We start from the raw sequence: 19,199 nt of genomic DNA on the forward strand, positions 1-19,199 counted from the left end.
TGGAAATTTTCAATGTCTCGAGAGATATATTAGCAACATATACAAATATTATATTTGTATATACAAAAGAGAAGCAAAGATTGACTCTTTAAACTGACCACCTCCAAAGTTCATATCCTTTCACACCAGCCCTTTATCCAGACAGCATTCACCAGGTCTGCTTCTTCACATTACTAAAATATATACCAGCACTGGGCAAAGAAAATTAAGATTTCCTAAGAAAACCTAACACTAGGAGAAATTCAAGGTGTACAAGCATTGTAGTGTGTCTGGGCTGCATTCCAAATGACAAGAGCTAAGACAGGGGATTGGGGAATTTTAAAAAGGCAAAACTTCACTGAGCTTCCTTTTGGGACCCATTTAAATGTGAAACGCGGGGACTGCAAACCTGTGGGAACCAGGGAACAGATGCCCAAGACATTCCCTCTTCTGAGGGTCTTTTTTCATAAAGAAAAAAAAAATCCCTTGGGCATCCACAGCAATATTTGTTTGAGGGAGAGCGTCGCAACAGCTGCATGCCTGAGCGCTGCGCAAAGCCGACTTGAGCACAGCTTGCCACAGCCTGCCTTACTCGCACAGTCCTGGGAATATGCTTGTTCTAATAAATGCTGTCAGTCTATGTATATTAAGACTTTCCTCTCTTTAAGCAAAAAACATAAGAAAGGATGAAGTAGCAATAGTCCAGCCAAGCAGGGGGCATCAGAAGCTGATGGGACTGAAAAGCTAACTTGGTACCAGCTCTGAATTTGATCTGAGACATCCTTCTGATCACTGATAAGAAATAAGGAAACTTCTCAGTCCTTGAAATACAATTCCTATTCTCTCCCCCAAAATACAATTCCTATTTTAAGACTGAATTGATCTTTAAAAAGCACAAACACTGTTTCTTTAGTCTTACCATACATTCCTGTGAAGTGCAAGAGCAACCAAATTAACTTCATAACACTGCGGTGGGATTTCCGGGGAAAGAAAAACAAATAAACAATATTGTTATGTGAAGATACATATTTTTTCATAAGATCTCTGCTGTCTGGGTGAGGATAACCGTGCTTCCAGCACGCTGTTCTCACTCATTTAATAACAGGATACAATTTTGGATTGTGTAGATGTTGACAGAAAGCAGAAGTGACAGAAAGCTCAGGAAGCTTTGCTTTTAGTATTTGCCGTTTGGAATGGAAATACTTGAAGAAAACCTCTAGGCTGAATAAAATCTGTCATTTGAACATCAAATAAAAATAAATAAACCCAGCTTTACCAGGCACTAGAAAAAAAAAAATCTATTTCCATTGTGAATTGCAATAATATCTGTTTTAGGCCTTTTCTGTTTCAGACATCTCATGAGTTCCCTTCTGCTTCGGGGATCCAGATACCCTGAGCCTGCCAAGTAACATAGCAGCGTTACCTCAAGTTATGTTAAACCACCTGCAAACCTGGAGTTTGAAGTCCAGAACCTGAAAACAAGACATGAGCAGGATTCGATGAAAATCCCAACTGGAGACCAACCCACAGAGACACGGAGCAGCATCAGCGCAGGCTCTCCTGACCATGGGCTTTGCTATGGCAATACGCAGCTGACTGGAGACAGCTCTGCTGCTTCTCCTATAAAACTTGTTTTATCTCCAAGACCAGCACCAGCCCTTAAAGCTGCAGGAAGATCCATCTATCTGATGAAACACAATGGATTAGTAAGGGTTAAAAACTAAATTCCTTATGCACTGAAGCATGCTGTTTTTTAAAGCCCTACAATCGTAATAGTTAATTCTGACAAACGCAGACTATTTAAGCGCTTAACTTTGATCATCTTGACTTTCTAAACTTAATTCCATAAATACACAAATGTGTATGTACCTTTTAGACAGAGGCAGTAATTACAGCTGACAGCTGTGAGAGCATTTTACAGGTTTCAGTAATAAACCTATCTATCCCTATTAAATATTAATACTCCATCTCTCCCTGTTCCCTATTATGTCATCAGTCACACCAGTTTTAGGAGGAAGGTCAGCAAAAACAAGATAATAAGATTTTTGTCATTTTTTTAAATACAGGCTGAGCAGTTTATAGATGTTAATAAAACCCCTGACAAGAGAAGCGCTATTTATTAACAGGACTGATGTACAAGCAGGAAAAAATACATAGAACATTTTCCTGCCTTAAATTTGTTTATCTATTGTATAAATATCAGAGGTCATATTTCAGGCAGGGTAGGAAGGACATTCAAAGGAAGGTGAAATGAAAATACACCCTGGTGCTGCTCCATGCTGCTAGCTCCCAGCCTCTCCCCAGGGACTCGGAGAAGCCTGCACTGAAAGCTGGTGCCACTCAGCGAGGCAGGACACTCGGGAGCCAGGCAGGGCTGCTTGAGTGGGAGTGTGTCATGACAAGGACTTCATTAAAAACTGCGATGCCACTGTTTCTCCCCATCTGTGGTTGAGAATGTACACAAGAGGTAGTCTTCCCAATCTGCCATAAACTCGAGTACCTTCAGCTGTCGTGTTTCTTTTAACCTCACCAATTATTTTCATGTTTTCCTAATCGAGAAAGATGACTCTGGTAAGTGTACGCACATACGATACCCACCGACACGGTGGATCATTTGCAAATATTATTTCCATTTTTTGACTTAATACAGTCTGGCACACAGCTCAGAAGCTGACTCACTTGACATCCAGACTTTTCTACTCAAAAAAATGCTGATTTGATAAAAATCAAGAAGTTTCAGAGGAATATACTTCCCACAAATTACTTCCAAACAGTTAAACTGAATGTGTCTTTTTATGTTTGAAATTTTTGAACTATCTATACAAATTTCAAGAAAACTCATACTATTAAGGACACTTCAGTTTCCTCTTCACCAGTCGTTTCACCCACATAACTTTCATATCATCCTTCTGAAGGTTAAAACAAAATACATTTTCAAGTTTCTTTTTCTGGGAATGTTAGCAAACGACTTTTCACTCCAATTTGGTTGACAACAAGAAGTTGGGAAACTTGGACTTGTTACTGGAATCTGAATTTTTTTAAAAAAAAAACCTAACTCTTGAGGAAGCAACCATTTATTTTTGGTTGCCAAATTTTACTGCTAGTCACAATTTTTTCCCCAGTTCAGTCTCTCCCCTACCTCCCCACCTTCCCCAACAGCCCTCCGGAGCCTGGGGAAAGGGCAGGCAGCCAAAAGTGGGGTTATTTTAGGTGCCAGACAGAGAACAGGGAAAGCTGAAATCCTCCAGTCATCTGTAAAATGCATTTTCAATCTGGGGAAAGGGAAAAACAAACACATCAACAGGTACTGCTTAAAAATGGAACTTTACCACTCCTACCCATAAACACACCAGCTAATCTTTTTCATTAGCTGGGTAAGCTCAGCCTTACAACGAGTTGCTTTCTATTTTCACTGATTCTGGCAGAAAACTCCTCAAGAACCTTCCACCTAAGTAATTACAAATTTTCTTTTAGTTTGTGCATAACCAAGTTACAACCTGTTATTCTTAGAGCAACTTTGCCTTTTTTCCCAGAATAGGTATTTCACTCCCAGATGTTAACTCCCCTAAGTATTAGCAATGGCAATTAAATCTTACAGGCTTCATTTTGCTCAAAGATGACTCTTCTGTCTCAATAGCGTCTCAACAGTATCTCAGTAGTAAGGCTTCTCACTGCCCTGATTATCCAAGTAACCCCCCTCTGCCGTCCAAGTTTTAAGGCATCTTTCTTGAACTTGATAACTGGCAGCATGCATGAGGCTCCAGAGCACAGAGCGCTCCACAGTTTTCAGACTTGTCCATTAAACCCGGCTTCTCTTCAGCCAGAATTAGCTTTGCTGATATGCAGCCCACAGAGTTTTCTCTTACTCCCAGATCTGTAGAACTCAAGCAACAGTGCTCACTACCTATGCTATACTATCTCGTATTTTATAGGGCTTTCTCTGATCACACCTAAATTTCTCTGCTCTCTCTGCTTAATGGTATGAAGTTTCCTTAGCCCTTCCAAAGCCTCTAAGTGATCTTTGGATTTCCTTCAGATCTCCTTTAAACTCCAGAGATGTAGAGTATTTCACCTTCAAGCTCCCCATTTCAGGCACATGGTATCTGTCCATACCTTTCACCAATTCATTAGTAGGGTTAGGATTGCAGGACCTACTTGTTTTGGTGTTTATCAATCTCTATTTGTTTTTTCCCTCCTTCTGCGAAGCACAAAAGTATCCTTTAAATCATAGAAGCCAAAACATAGGGGAAGTTTCCTCTTTTGGAAAGATGCCTGTTTTTGAATACACACACACATATATATAGATATTGTCCACACCACTTTGTTCTTTTTTATTATTAACTGAAAAACAGTTTTGACAACAAATTTTGAGTCAGCTTCAGTGCTTATTACTGGCTTCAATTTTCTTTTACTAGGGGATATAGTTCCATTAAATCAGTGTCTGCAAGATTGGAGTCCAGGAGAATTCCATCCTATTTCATGCTTCATTATGAAAGATTCATACAGCCCTACTCATCATGTTTCTACAGTCATCTACATCAACTTTAGCGTACTAAAATGTTGTACGGTATGAAGTGACACGTTGAAATGATCAGTCAAGTTCACTGGGCTTAACTACGCTGACAATGATATGTAATCTTACTTCGTTAGGGATAAAAGACATCCTAATCAGCATACAAGAGCAATCTTTATTGTGGTAATTAGCATTTACCAAATTGTAACATTAAGCTCAAAATGTTGAAAAGTGCCCTAGAGGCAGAAGTACAGGAGAGAGATCACCTACAGGCCACGGAGAATGGAAGCTGCCTTCGTGCTAGGAGACGCCCTGCAGTGATGTGAGTGAGCACCACATGCCTGAGCTTGCTTTCTACAGGGAATGGTGGTAATAGGATTAGTGTCTACAACATGACGTGTTAATAAACTGTCTCTCACAAACACACACACCCCCTACTCAAGAAAAAATAAAAAGACAAACCGAAGTCATTCCTGTGCAAGACAGACTGAATTATTTAACCAGTGCAAGAGGCACTTGGAAAGCAACACTCAAGAGCAGAGTTAAGTTCTTGGCCAAGTACAGCCTGGTACTTTATTTTACCTTGTTTTTCCACTGCATGTAAGATACCAACTGAGAAACACAAACCAGGACTGGAAGTAGAAGCTAACCATGGTACTAGCCAAAGTCCGTCAAACTAGGGCTATGTCATCAAATTCTTGATCTCCGGTTAACATTGTACGGCTGAACAACCTGCGTGTGGATGTGTGTATATGCACAGGGAAGGTTTAGGCTGGATATTAGGAAAAATTTCTTCATTAAAAATGTTAGCAAGCACTGGAACAGGCTGCCCAGGGATGTCACCATCCCTGGAGGTATTTAAAAGATGTGTAGATGTCGTGCTTAGGGACGTGGTTTAGTGGTGGGCTTGACAATGTTAGGTTAACAGTTGGACTTGGTGATCTTAAAGGTCTTTTCCAACCTAAATGATTCTATGATTCTATATGTGCATGTGTTAGTGTTTCAACAAAGTCTGACTCAGAAACCACTAGTCTGAAGGAAGTGCAGGTACCAGTGTAAATCCCCTCAGCCGCTCTCTGTAACACAGAGCAGTTAAGGCTTCTGAGAAAACCACTCGCAAGCTACAAATGGCCAGAACAGGAGGTTCTACAGCTTTGGTTTGGTTGTTTTTTTTAAAATCTTCATTCTGTCATCTTGTCTATGAGAGACTACCTGTGGTGGCTCCTACAGCAGATAACTCTATACAGTACTGACCTAGTACTGACATCAGATACCGACATATTCAAGAATTCTAGGAACATTCAGTTTCTTACTAGATTGATATCATTAGAGAAAGGAGATTGTTTACCTACCACAACTAATACTTTTATCACTCGTGCTATTTTGTGTTCCTGGTTTTGCTACCTTCCAGTGATCAACATTTTCATTTATACACTTGTGCCATTAATTTACTAGGAGCAAAACTTGAAAAGACCTCACTGGGGCTTCATTTGCATTTGATGGTTGCATTTAATAGCCCTGTGGGCTAAAAGCCAACGGATGAAAATTTCTAATTCATGATGGCAGGGGAGGATGTTAAATCCATTAGCATCAAAAAGAAATGACCAAGTGTCAAGACAGTTTTCACAGTTCCATTTCTGTCCTTTCAGACCAGTTAAAGCTCCCAGAATTAGGTTAGTCAATGGTGCAGACTAGTTCCTCGGTTAACATGTCCAATGGTGCTGTTGGACACTATGCACTGACTGTATCACTGCTATATCCAGTTACTGGAAATTTAAAAAACAAGCAAACCAAAAGATACACAATTAATTCTTTACACTTAAAAGCTCTTAATGAAAAAAAGAGAAAGTCTGTCTTTATCTTTTTTCCATTAAAAAAACAAGTGCACCCAAAAAAACCCGCATGAGATGAGGAGGATAGGTATTTTCTGTACTGTATCATTTGTCCTTCTCACTATCATGACACAGGAAAATTAAAGCAGCTTTGTAGCATTCTCAAACTTGACTAGATAAATCACAGGGTAAGCACAGGGCTTTATGATACTCCTCAGAGATCAGTCCCATAAGGTTGGCTGGATCCTCATCTCCTCCTCAGTCTCATTTTGACAAATCCTCCCTGCTGAACAAGCAGTCATTCCAGGCTGGCAGACTCACTGTTGCAGGTGTTAGTAAGATTTGACTTCAACCGTTTCAGTTCTTTCTAAATATTTACTCTTCTTCACTTTTCTCTATTAACTTCAATGATATGATAAACCTCCGCAAATGGTACAGCCAACCAGCATTCAAAAAAGGTCAGCTGAGGACCTCTGCAGAACATGCCTCAACATGAAGTGCAAGCAAGTAACTAGAAACACAGCAAAATCAGGTCCATTTTGCAAGTCTGATCTTGGAAGGCATTGGCTGTCCAGTTCTACAAGACTTGCGTTCTACAGGGTACTTGCTTTGGGAAAAGAAAAAGCCATGTGATTGGAACCAGGGCTAGTTCCAAAAAGAAAACACAGGAAATAAGAGAATCCTAACTCTGACATTCTTTTACTCATTAAGAAGCTAGAACAGTATTTTTGGCAGTCCTCTTGTATGCACTTGCTGTGCCCAGTAAGGGCATTTAGACTCTAAAGAGAAATATGAAAGAAGATAAATTACGAACAGTCTTCCTTCACTCCCCAAAATAACTGAAATCCATTTCAAAACAACAAAACAACCCTCAAAAATGTGGGTCAAAGAAATCACATTTAAAAAGTTTCACTTAATAGCAGCATTTTTCCTTCCAACCAAACTCCCAACTTTCGTCTTAGGCAATCTTAGACTCTTCACTCTATTAATAGCTTAATGCATGATAAATAATACATTATTCAAAAGGAACTTGTGCTTTCACATTTGGTACAAGACTTGCAAACTACTGGCACTGTCTTCCACTTGATTTCAAGTGACATGCCCGAAGTCTTTGCAAGGAAAAAGAAATCTGCCCATTCAAAACAGATACTGTCTCTGCCCAGCTGAATGCATCTTTTTCTTGCAACCAAAGAAAGAAGAAATACTATGTTAAAAATGTACTTCGAAGGGGAGGAGAGCACATAAAAAAGGATGAGGTGTCCCATTCAATTCGGGTCACACCACTTCCAAAAGGACATAGCAGAATTATGGAAGTTTCAAAGATGGGCAATAAAAATGATTGAAGTCATACTGATTCTTCTGTATCAGTAGAGCTTGAAGATGTTGAGACTTCTTAGATCAGAGAAGCAAAAGCAAAGGTAGAAATGACATGAAAATAAAAAAGACAATATGATAAAAGGTACAGCAAAGATAAATCAAGGTCTACCATTCAGTCTCTTTCATAAAGCAAGATCAAGGATATGTTCAACACTATGAGAAAGTTGCAAAACTGACACAACACATTATCCATCTGTGGAACTTAAGAGTACATGATATCATTAATGTCAAGAGTTCAGGCTGAATAAAAAAGCCAGATGGGTTATGCATGCACAGGTTCCAATGGCGTTTTAAAATTTTTTTCATTAATGTTCTAATCTGTCCAAATGAAACCCTTTTCTTAGTCTTTTAGAAGATAAATATCTTGGACTCTGATTCTGATACTGTCAAGAATACTCAATTTTCAGTTTATCAGGTGGCCAAACCACTTTTTATACAATCATAAAGCACAATACAACAGAAATTGAAACAAAACATTCTGATTTCACTGGTGTCAGTAATTCCATGACAAAATATCTGTATCTCATACTAAACTTTAAATATCTTTGTGGTCTACATTGGAGGAAAATAAATTTATAAATACTGGAATTTCAGAAGTGAGGCTTCCCTTCAGCTAGCACCTTTCCACAAATATTGTAAATATCAACACTTTCAGTGTGTCTTTAGTATGAGAATAACTCATGTTGCCAAGAACACTGACTGAAATAGTATCAAACATGAAGTAACTGCAAACACAAACAAGAAAACAAAATGGTGTGTACTAACAGCACCTGTTTTGGCAACGCATCTCTATTACAAAGCTAACAAGCCTTCCATGAGATCAGCTCAAGTTGGAAGGGGCCCATAACGATCAAGATACTGGGCATTCACTCATCCCTTAAATTAATATAATACACCTCAAGGCACTAGCCAATTTTAAACAACGTATGGGAGTAAACTTTTCCTATCTTCCACACTTCTCAGTTTACTAGGGAGCTCAGCACAGTTGTCGCCAGGAAGAGAAAGCCCTTCATGCCCGTGGTGGCAAGGGGAGACACATCCTCAGCCTACAGCTGCTTACGCACTACACTGACCGAGCTCCTCACAGGTCTGGAAACAACGCCTTGTTCGGTTAGTGAGGCTGCAGACACCACATCGTGGTAAAGCAGCTTCAGAAATCAGAGGCACACAGACACGTGTGACTATCCTGCAGTAGCTCCGAGCTAGGGAGCCTTCGAACAGGAAAGGAGATACCTGGTGGCAGCAGAGAGGAAGAGAAAGCCTATCCACAGGAGGAAACAGCAGGAATGTCACTGATATATCACGTTACATCTGTGTTACTATTTTCTTGTTGCTATGAGAATACAAGAGAAAGCGGTTCCCATTTTGTATTCAAAGACCCATGTAAAGTCCAGGTGTGAACAGCATCGTTTGTTTGCAGCCTATAATTTTCTCATCCAAGCAGTGTTAAATAGTTTTGTTGGGGGGAGGTATTAATAATATTCTGTTCTTTATTCGTATGTTAAAATTAGCTAACCTTCTACCTGCTCTGGAGAACATCCAAGAAAATCTAAAGCAATGACAAGCACTAACTTATCAGGGTAAAACAGACCTTTTTGCCCATATAATTAAAATTAACATACTAACTGGAGTACTCTTCATAGAGCTGATGTTATCTTGCTTTTTATGATGAGGCCATCTACAAAATTAATTCCATCATATTTAACTTGAGTGTCAAGAACAAGGCTTCAAAGCACTTTAGAGGAAACAGCTTTGAAAATTTTAGTAATGATTACAGGGGCAGCCTAGAAGTCCTTCCTTACCCTAATTAAACAACATTGCCTGCGTTCTCTGAGACAGGATCAGCGATGGAATGTAAATACTGGGATTTATGTTTTTTTAGTTGTATCAACACAGAAGAGTAGAAGAAAACACACAGGATACACTAGGCTGTGTTTGTACACTGATTTGAAGACTCATCATTTCAACCTGAAAGAAAATACGACTCCTCACATTTACTCAAACAATCATTGGCAGGAAGAAGCAGGTCTTGAAGAATGGACTCAGCACCACAAAAGTTCTACCAACACTTTATTTTTGTATTTCAATACATTGTTTGACGTTCTGCCTGAAGACTTAAACTGTGCAGGAATAAGTGTGCATACCTAGCTAGTGACTGCATTCCTGCTCACTCATCTTCAAAATTTAAACTCCTCCTCAATGTTCTCAGAGCTAAACCCTGTGAGTCCCTGTTCAGCAAGTGTTTTCTATAGTTTACGTACAATGATGACATAACAGACAAAGTAACATACAAAAATAAGAAAATGCCAATTTTCAGTCTCTAGGCTATTTTCCCTGAGCTATGAATAAAAGTTTGAAACTCAGGCTAAGTATCCACTGGAGACAGTTTCATGGCATCAGGGAAGAGCCATACAGAAAGGTTTGAACTAGCAGGTTTCCCAGAGTAACTACTTGGTTACAAATCCTTTCTTCCAAGCTGCAAGGGCCATTATGGTAATTTCTCCTAGAAATCTTGACATGGTTTGATTACATACATTCAAAGAGAATTAGCGTTCAGACTTATAGGAGCATGGACAGGGAGTTACTCTGTGTGCTCCCACTTCTATCAATCTTACTCAAGGCTCATAGAGATCAACTGAGAGAATCCACCTGACCTCAGAAACTTCTGAATCAGTCCCCTCAGTGCCTGCTAACAACATTCCAAAGATGCAGTTTTTGTTGAGAATCGGCTACTCAAAAGTAAATATATAAAGCTCTAAGTAGGCATATAAATATAGGGAAGGAATACTAAAGGGAAAGGCTATTTTCCCAGGAAGGTAGAGAAAGAAGAACTCTTAAGAAAAGCCACTTCAAAACAAAAAATATTTTCGCTCAGCACCATATTGTCTTAGCAAAGATCATTAAGTATTATTTGAGATGAGTGAAACAGAGAGGGGAAAATGTGTGTCCCAGATTTAGATGAAGACCGATGCTACTTGGAGAAGGCAGCACTGGAGGTAATTTGATGCAGCATCAAAACCTGTAGCAGCAGTTAGAAAGGGCTGATTAAAATTCAGATGCTGTAACCAGAGTGTGTGAAATGTAGAGCTACATAATTCATAAATAGAAAGCTACATTAAATAGCATTAAAGATCCTGCTTATGCAAAAGCAAAGACATACAGAATGGGTGCTAGCACGCTCAGTGTACGTACCAAGTCCCGGCTTCCCCTCGCAGTGCAGGTATGCATTTCCAGCGCACACCATACATCATCACAAACATGACTGCTTCAGCAGTGTGGGGAGAGGAGCTCTCTCATAGCAACAAGAACAAGGAAACATCAGCTGGAGGATGCCATGCAATTAACAGTTAAACATTGTGGGGAGCCTGGAGTTGCTACGGGTGGCGAGAAATTAATTCTTCAGGTTTAGCAGCAGATTCCTCTCTGCAGAGATGGCACCACTTCTGAAGGTTGCATACATCCGAGCACAGGGGTCAGCTCGGCACTAAGACAGCTGGTGCTGTACACACTTTCAAACTTGGCAAGTCATCCATTGCCATATAATCATTATTGCCAGGCATTTAATTTGGGATTAATGGAGAAAAAAATGGGCGCTAAACTGGAGCCAATACTATTATAAAGAAATAACAGGCCAAGTTCTTCAATGCAGTGACTCACCTTTACTGAGGTCAATGAAACTACATCAGCAGGAAATTTTGTCCCATTACAAGGATCTAAGCAAATAATTCATACTGAATCATTTATCTAATTAATATCAATGTTTCAGCATGAATGCTAAGAGGCTCCAAATTCTTCTCTTATTTTTATTTGCAGTTATTCACTGAATAATCCTTGCCCATGATACTGTTGTGAGATGTCCACAGAAGGGTGGGAGAATTTCTGACCTGTCCTCAAGGTTACATAGCATGTTTCTGTCCACCAGGAATACAAGACTTGGAAAGAAAAAGTTGGCTCCCATCATTATTCTGTGCTATTTGCTGGAAGGTCAATGCTTTTGTTTAAAAAATTTTGCCAGTGAATTGACTTAGTAAAGCGCTCAAAAGAAATGAACGCTACAAATTCCGTGAGAGAACACAAAACAAAGACCATTTACCACTGTTCCTCTATTGCTTATATTAAAAAACAGCTATGAGAAATAATCCCTTTTGGTTTCCCTTCTCTTAAAATAAATGCAGGGTTTTTGTAGGGATATGAATAATTGAATAACCCAGTGATTTATAGCTATTATATATTTATATATTCTCGCCCTCTGCTTTTTTTTTAATCAAAAGAGTCTGCAGAGATGAACTATTCAATGGATCTCTCTGCCATGCCCAAGGCTCATTTTTTGCCCAACTCGCCATATATGAGCAGCGTATTCATTAGAGTCATTGTTTTAAGAATGCCATTTCAGTGCTTCCTTTATTTCCTGGGGTGTCCCCTTGTTAAAAATCTTGAGAGCTGGTTCTCTTCATTCCCCCAGACATCTGTTTTTTGTTCAATTCCTTATGCTATTACACATCAGTATTTAACATTTGTACGGAGTTAATGTTTCAAGGCCCAGCTATGGCTGACACCATTCTGCCAGAAACTACAGCGATCAGAAAGCTCATCCCCATCCCAACTGTGATCACCGTGTAGAAGAGACACAGAAAACAACGTCCAGCACAGTCAAGGATGGAGCATGCTGCAACCGAAACAGGGCGGGGCAAACCTTAGTCCCGCAGGAGCATTTTGCCACACAAGGCATTTATCAAAGGTGCTGCTCAAAAGCTGCTGGGTGGCTTGTTCTGGAGTAACCAGAGTAACTGTGCTCGCCTGCAGAGTCATTAACTCTAGAAGGTACTTCAATCCTTTCTGAATTAAAAGGCTCAACAAAAATACCGTGTCATTAGGGAGAGCTGAATCAAGAAGTGAAAAACATCTCACCATTTTTTCTGGCTGCCAGTAGTCCGCAAAAGCTTTTCAAAAGATGTTGCTAAATGCTTCTCAAAACATTAATGTCAATACCAAAAACTGCTTGGAGTCGAGCACATGGTCACCAGTGTGTATTATCTGTCATTTGCTCATTTTCAAACCATGATATTTACGCTCTGCAAATACTCTGAGCACTTCTGGTTTGTCACAGCTGTCCTCTCTTGGAGAATTATCCTGCATTCACTGGGGCCGAGGCGGTAGGAGTTGAAGGATTTCTTCGCAAACATTTTGTGTTCTGCAAAAGCACAGCCCTTCTCCCTCTCTCATTTTAACAACAATTTGTTGACTGGTGGAAAACAAAAGGATTAAAAGCTGTCACGCTTCCAATTAAATGCTTTGGCCTTCTCTACCTTGCTTTTTAATAAGTGGTTCAGGAGCGCATTCCTTGTATACATTAGTGAATTTAATATTAGCTCTTAATGAACGAGTTATTGACAGCCAGGAATGAAAGCTGCAGAGAATAGAGGAAATTACTACAGAAACATAATTTGCCTTTCAAATCGCACATAAAAATAATGACAATAGCACACCAGTTTGTTTGTGTGTGTTTTACCTGTTTTCACTGATTAGTACATAAGCCGCTGCTATGCGTTACAAGGCCTGCTGTTTCTAACATATAAAGATCACTCTGCTAAGGTCAAACATCTTATTTTAAGCTGTTGAAGTTACTGTATTTAGCTCCAGAAGCCCTGCTTCCCACCTCCTACTTACTGACCTGAGAGGTCACCAGCCACAAACATCACATCCAACATCGAAAAAATCCCACCATCTGTGCCAAGTACGCTCAAAGACAACTAACATTTGTATTTTTCTTTCAGCATCAGAAGCCAACCCCTGCGATGGTTTCTTGCTTCATCACTTTCTGGGGCTTTGAAGACTCATCAGGACTGACGTAGAAACTCCTTTGTTCCCCTTCACCTTCAACTTAGCTTAACAGAGCACTCAGACTCATAATCCTCACACTCTTCTGAACAGGAAGAATTATTGAGGGTTAAGGAACAGCTGTCCCAGAGTAACCTTCATCATCAACCATGGCATCTGAATCACTCTGGGCACTTATTAAATGAAGAAGTGTGTAAGGAAGACAAAACCATCAAGAACAAACTTATTTTTATTTTTTTCCCCCCTCCCTTTATTCAGACAGAGAGGAATTCCAACAGTACTTCAGCAGACACATCTCACAATGCTTTCTTAATTGGCATTAACCAGTATTTCAGGAGGTAACATTTCACTAATTAAAAGAAAATCAGACGCAACTTATTATAGTCAGCTTACAGTAATAGTACCCTTCAGATTTTGGCAGTAATGAAGATAAAGCAATAATGCACTCAAATAATTGTTCCCCACAATTTTGAATCACTTGGGTAGCTATTAGCCTAAAGCACAATTGCGGCTCATTAGGACTCTCCAAATAATAGCTTAGAACAAAAGAGAGAAAGACTCCTCATACACAGACTCACATAGTTTGTCCAAAACACTGAAGTACTTGAATGAGATTAGAGTTGTGGCAAACATCATAGGTTTAAATGATTTAAGCCAGATAGAAATGTTCAGATTCTGTTCAAGCGGTGTCCTGCTACACCTCCTCTCTCCCTCCTACAACCTCTCCTTTTCCCCCAGCCTCTGCTTCCAGTTTTGCTTTGAATTTTCTCCAGTACTCCCATTATTCTTTCAGTGCCCTCTCCGAGGGAAAGCCACAGAGGAAGATGGACGTGAAACAAATCCCAAGCAGCTCCAGACAAAAGGATGAAGGAAGCAGGTGATGGAGGCACAAACAAGGAGCACAGCAGGGCTGTACAACGGTGAGAGAGTCTCACATCATTACTCCTCTTCCTTTCCAAGAAGCAACATATCTAAGGAAGTAGACAGATACCTTCTTGCAGGTAGAGCAACATTAGTGTTGCTAGTGGGACAAAACCTTCCAATGTGCTGCAGAAGCCCAAAGCAAACAGCAGGATCATTAGTATGATTATTCTCAGTGCTAGAAATTGAGTACTGCAGGATACAACACTTGTTGGAAGCAAATTAAAAAGGTAAAGTGAATGTCCAGCTTCATCAAGCCAGGCTATAATCATTATCTCCCAGGACCTAACAGAGATTATACCGATGGGTATCTCTATAAACCTACAAGAAACAGGGAATACCTTTTCCAGTCAATCAGTGGTAAACCCAGCAGAATATTGTCCAAGGGTGATCACCCTGGATCCCGCCCGATTTTCCTGCATTCCACTTTGGGAAGCTGCTGTCCTTTGTCTCTATTTGGTGGACAGGCAGAGCCACAGACCGATTAACTCCTTCCACTGAGGATGTGAAAAATTAGAGACGTTGGTTGTCCTGGAGGGCCTGAATCTAAAAGAAACTCTGAATGGGCTAAAAAGAGTAAGTCAAGAAAAGTATGCTTAATACCAAATCTGGCTGGGCTGTGCCACCTAACAACCCATCCACCCATATTTTTCAGCCAGCTCTAACGGAAACAAAGGCAGGAAAGTTTTGGCTCACTGAGGCAGAAGAGCTTACAGCAGAGAACACCAGAACAGTTAAAAAAATTTGATAGACCCTTTTATAACTAAAATCAGAATGATGCCGGGGGGGTCTGCAAAATCAGGAGGGTTGAGCAAAGAACAAAAGCAATACTGTGGACTGAAGGTCAGAGACCTGTGTTTCACACTCAGCTCTGATACAGTCTTCCTATGTGATCACAAGCAAAAAAAACTTGACCTGTCTGGGTCCCCAGGTCTTGGCTGCGCTTTCTCTACTTGCCCTGCAAGGACCGCAGCAGGGGTTCTCCCTGCCCAGCACATGGGCCAGCTCGTGATCTCAGTCAAGGTATTTGTACTGGAATGTAATAAAAACAATTAAAAAGTGACTGACTAATGCCAGCATTTTAATAGATTGGTCAACCAGTGTATAAGGAAATGAAATCTTCCTTTTCAGAAAGCACAGGGACCTTCAGCCACCAAGAAAGAGAACACATGTGAAGGGACTCACACACAGACAACTCCAGAACAAATTCTGTCATTAATATTCTCCTAGTCTGGTCTTGGCAAAAATTGATAAAAATGACAAATACACATGTCAAAACGGATGAAGAATTGCTGCACAAAAGTCCAGACCAGTTAATGTCCCAGAGCAAACAAAACTACCTGGAGTTATATCAGATAAAGGCTTAGATAAACCATTGTCAACAATAAAAAGAGTAATACAAAACATTTGGCTGGTGAACAAAACATACTTGGATTGGGAAAACATCAGTAGTCAAAATTGACTGGTATATAGATGTGTGCCACACAAGCTCTGCTCAGGACACCCAACTTGTCCCCCATCACCTGTCAAAGAAGGGCTGCAGGAAAACCATTTCCATAGCAGGATTTCTCTACTCATGCTTTGATCACTCAACATCACACTACTGGAAGAGGGATGATAAACTGTAAAAGTGCGTAACCTGATTGATGTAACTGAAGCTATCCCAGAGACATATTTTCTCCCAGTGCAGGTGGTAATGAGAAGGCAGATTGACTGATGAATCTTTGGGGAACCTTCTTCCACTGCGCTGGAACTGACTGCCATCAACTGCAGCCCACAAGAGAGGACAGGTGCGAAACAGCGCTACCCTGCCCACCTCTTCTATCAACAGAAGATGAAGCCGCTAACACCAATTTCAAGGCCACTGTTTTATCCTCCTATATGTCAGACGAATGAATGTAAGTAATTTTTATTTCTAGTTTACAGCACAAGACCCAGATGACCCGTGTCTGCCTATTACATCAAGGTAAAAAGGGGACACGTGAGTGTAAATAACCACAAAACCGGCCTCCTGCATGGCCAAAATTCTGGAGATACACCAAACGGCCAGGGAGGGGTATGTTACAGTACTGTTGAACAACAGAAATGAGTACGGATGGAAGTCTGTCATCTACCATAGAACACTGAATTTGTATACATTACATTTCTGCAAAAATACTTGTGACTATGTACAGGAATATTTTAAAGCAGCCACCAGTTTTAGCATGGTTTTAAATTCCCATTTCCCCCAACTTACAGGGACAAGGAACCCCTGCAGTTGTTATTCAAACAAAACCAAATAGAGAGGTTGACACATTTCTCTTTCCAGTCAACAGGTGAAACCTTATTGACTGCTTTGAAAGCCAGGATGTCAACCCAAACATTTTACTCTCTTTAAGGGAAACAGGAGTACAAAGGTAGGCTTTTATCAGGTACAACTTCTGCAAAACACCCTCTCCTTGCAGGGAAAGATGCAATGGAAAGGAAAACTAAAAAGGTCACATAAGCAAAACAAACACGTGTCCCTGTGGAGGAGTACAGAAGAGATCATCTTGTACTCACTGGGAGGCCGATAGGATTGTGGAAAAGGAGGAGCTGAGTTTTGCTGTATTATTCCTTGCTAAAGCCTATGTTGCATGCTTATCTTTGATTATCTCCTTCACATGACCTTATGGGGCAGAAAAAAAGGCCACCTAATGCATCTGCCTCATTTATTTTATATTTATTTACACACAAAACCTGTGGTTTAATTAATCTATTTTGACATTCTAGTCATCAGAGATAGCACTGGTGGTGATAAAAGGAGTACAGAATTGTTACAGACTGTTAAAGGAGTTAATATTCAGGATGATAATAAGACATTTGACCCATACCAAGAAGCAGCTAGCTCCCATCATATATCAAGGAGAAACACACTTGCTCTTTACTTGGTTGCAATAGTAATTGAGTCAAATGGTCTCTCTACTACTAACAAAAGAAAACTATAAAGATTCATAATTCATACAGATTATTTTATGCCTGTGACCCTGTACTTCTGGTGTAAGCATCTGATACACTAAAAATGAACAAGGTACTAAGCGCTGAAGCACAGGCTTGAGATGAACTGTTTTCGCCTGCATAGTATAATTAGCTTCATGCAGACACTTCCTAACAGCAGAACCCGCTTCCATCAGAAAAGAATAAATTCCTAACAGCAATTTGGTCTTTAATTAAAATCAGCTACCAAGATGTGTCTTAATTTGGGTCCTGTTCCCATGTTAAGCATAAAATAGACTAGAAGCCTTCGATTGTATGGGAGGTCAAGCACAGGGACTCATCCAGCATGCCCCACTGCACAGGTTTACTTCCAAAAGCAAAACAAAATTTTGTTTGTAAACAAAAAAGTAACATTAAAACAACTGTTGGAAATAACTGAGCTCTAAAGGCAGCTGCGGGGTTCACACCTGCGCCCCCCCTGAACCAGACTAGGAAAAAAGCTGAAACCATGGAGGGACCCAACCCGCAGCACCAACCCCTCACTCCCCTGCATGAAGACTAAATTTAAAGCCAGATTTGTAAAGCTCTTCAGGTGCCTAATTCCCGTCGATTTCATTGAACTGAGAATTCAATGGGAGTTAGGCACCTAAATAGCTCTCAGAAGAGATCTGAGAGATTTTTCTACATATTTTCCTGTTAGAAAATCAAGTAAGCAATGGATTTGGTTTTCTTAACCTGAAACAGACAGTATCTTTAAGGAAAATACTTCATATTTAGAGAAATCTATAGGCTGGTTCTCAGTCCCAAGGAAGTGATCTGTGTTTGATCTAGACAAGAAACTGCTGCACCTTGTACCTTTCTCCTCCTTGGTATCATTTCCCAACACACTCAATAAAAAAAAATTACTCAAGAGTTTGTTTCTTTGTCAGGATTAATAACATGTCAGGATTTTTCTTTCCACTCAGTTTCCTTATCCTATATCTTTTTTGTACAAACTCTTTCAAAATGAAAACAGAATTTTAGCTAAATATTAAAATAGTAAGCAAGTGCAGTTTCGTGTATGACAACAAAAACTTTACAGACTTCTTTAATGGTTACTTCATGAAAGAGCCTCTCTGACAGCTCACACAGTGGAGCAGGTGTGTATGTACAAGGAAAACAAACTTTAAAGAAAAGCATAAGAAAAAAGACAGGGTGGGAGAGAAAAGAACTATTTTACAGCTACTTCTGTCACACAGAAGAAAGTTGATTATCACTCTTTGATAAGGAAGAAGAAAGCTGTCTCATGCTTCTAAAGCGAAGACGGTATATAATTTCCCTTTAAGTTCTTTGACTTCCCCCCGCCCGAGCCTTTCTTATGCAAGGTTACACGCATATACAGCGAGCAATTGGGTTTCTGGCTCTTTTCAAAGCACATATTAGGATCTCTAAACTCCTGCAAGTGTCCTAAAGTAGACATCATATGAGAAAGCTTGCTAATTACCAGCGGTTCGTTGTAAAGGGAAAAATAGTCAAAGCAAAGAACAAGGAGTGGAGGCCTTCAACAAAACAGACTAGTCTGGGAAGGCACGCAGCTCTAACAGAGAGCGGTTCACCGCCTGTTTATTTTCAAAATCCCTCACATAGGCTGACATGACTATTCTCAATTCCCGCAGGGCATTTACAAAGACACCACTCCCAGTAAGATTCCCACAAAGCTGCCTAGGGGAATGAGGATGCGCATGTTTAAAGACTGAAAATACTGTGCTTCAATCAGCACTATGGCATGATCCAACTGGTCTTAT

The 19,199-nt window shown here is 40.1% G+C and overlaps 1 protein-coding gene across 9 annotated transcripts in view; it reads right to left on the bottom strand.

The window, feature by feature from the left end:
- Positions 1-19,199, bottom strand: part of IL1RAPL2 (interleukin 1 receptor accessory protein like 2) — a 395,107-nt gene that overhangs the window by 263,610 nt on the left and 112,298 nt on the right. The window lies entirely within an intron of this gene.

This window comes from Phalacrocorax carbo, chromosome 11 (assembly GCF_963921805.1).
Source record: "Phalacrocorax carbo chromosome 11, bPhaCar2.1, whole genome shotgun sequence".
NCBI classification, from domain to species: domain Eukaryota; kingdom Metazoa; phylum Chordata; class Aves; order Suliformes; family Phalacrocoracidae; genus Phalacrocorax; species Phalacrocorax carbo.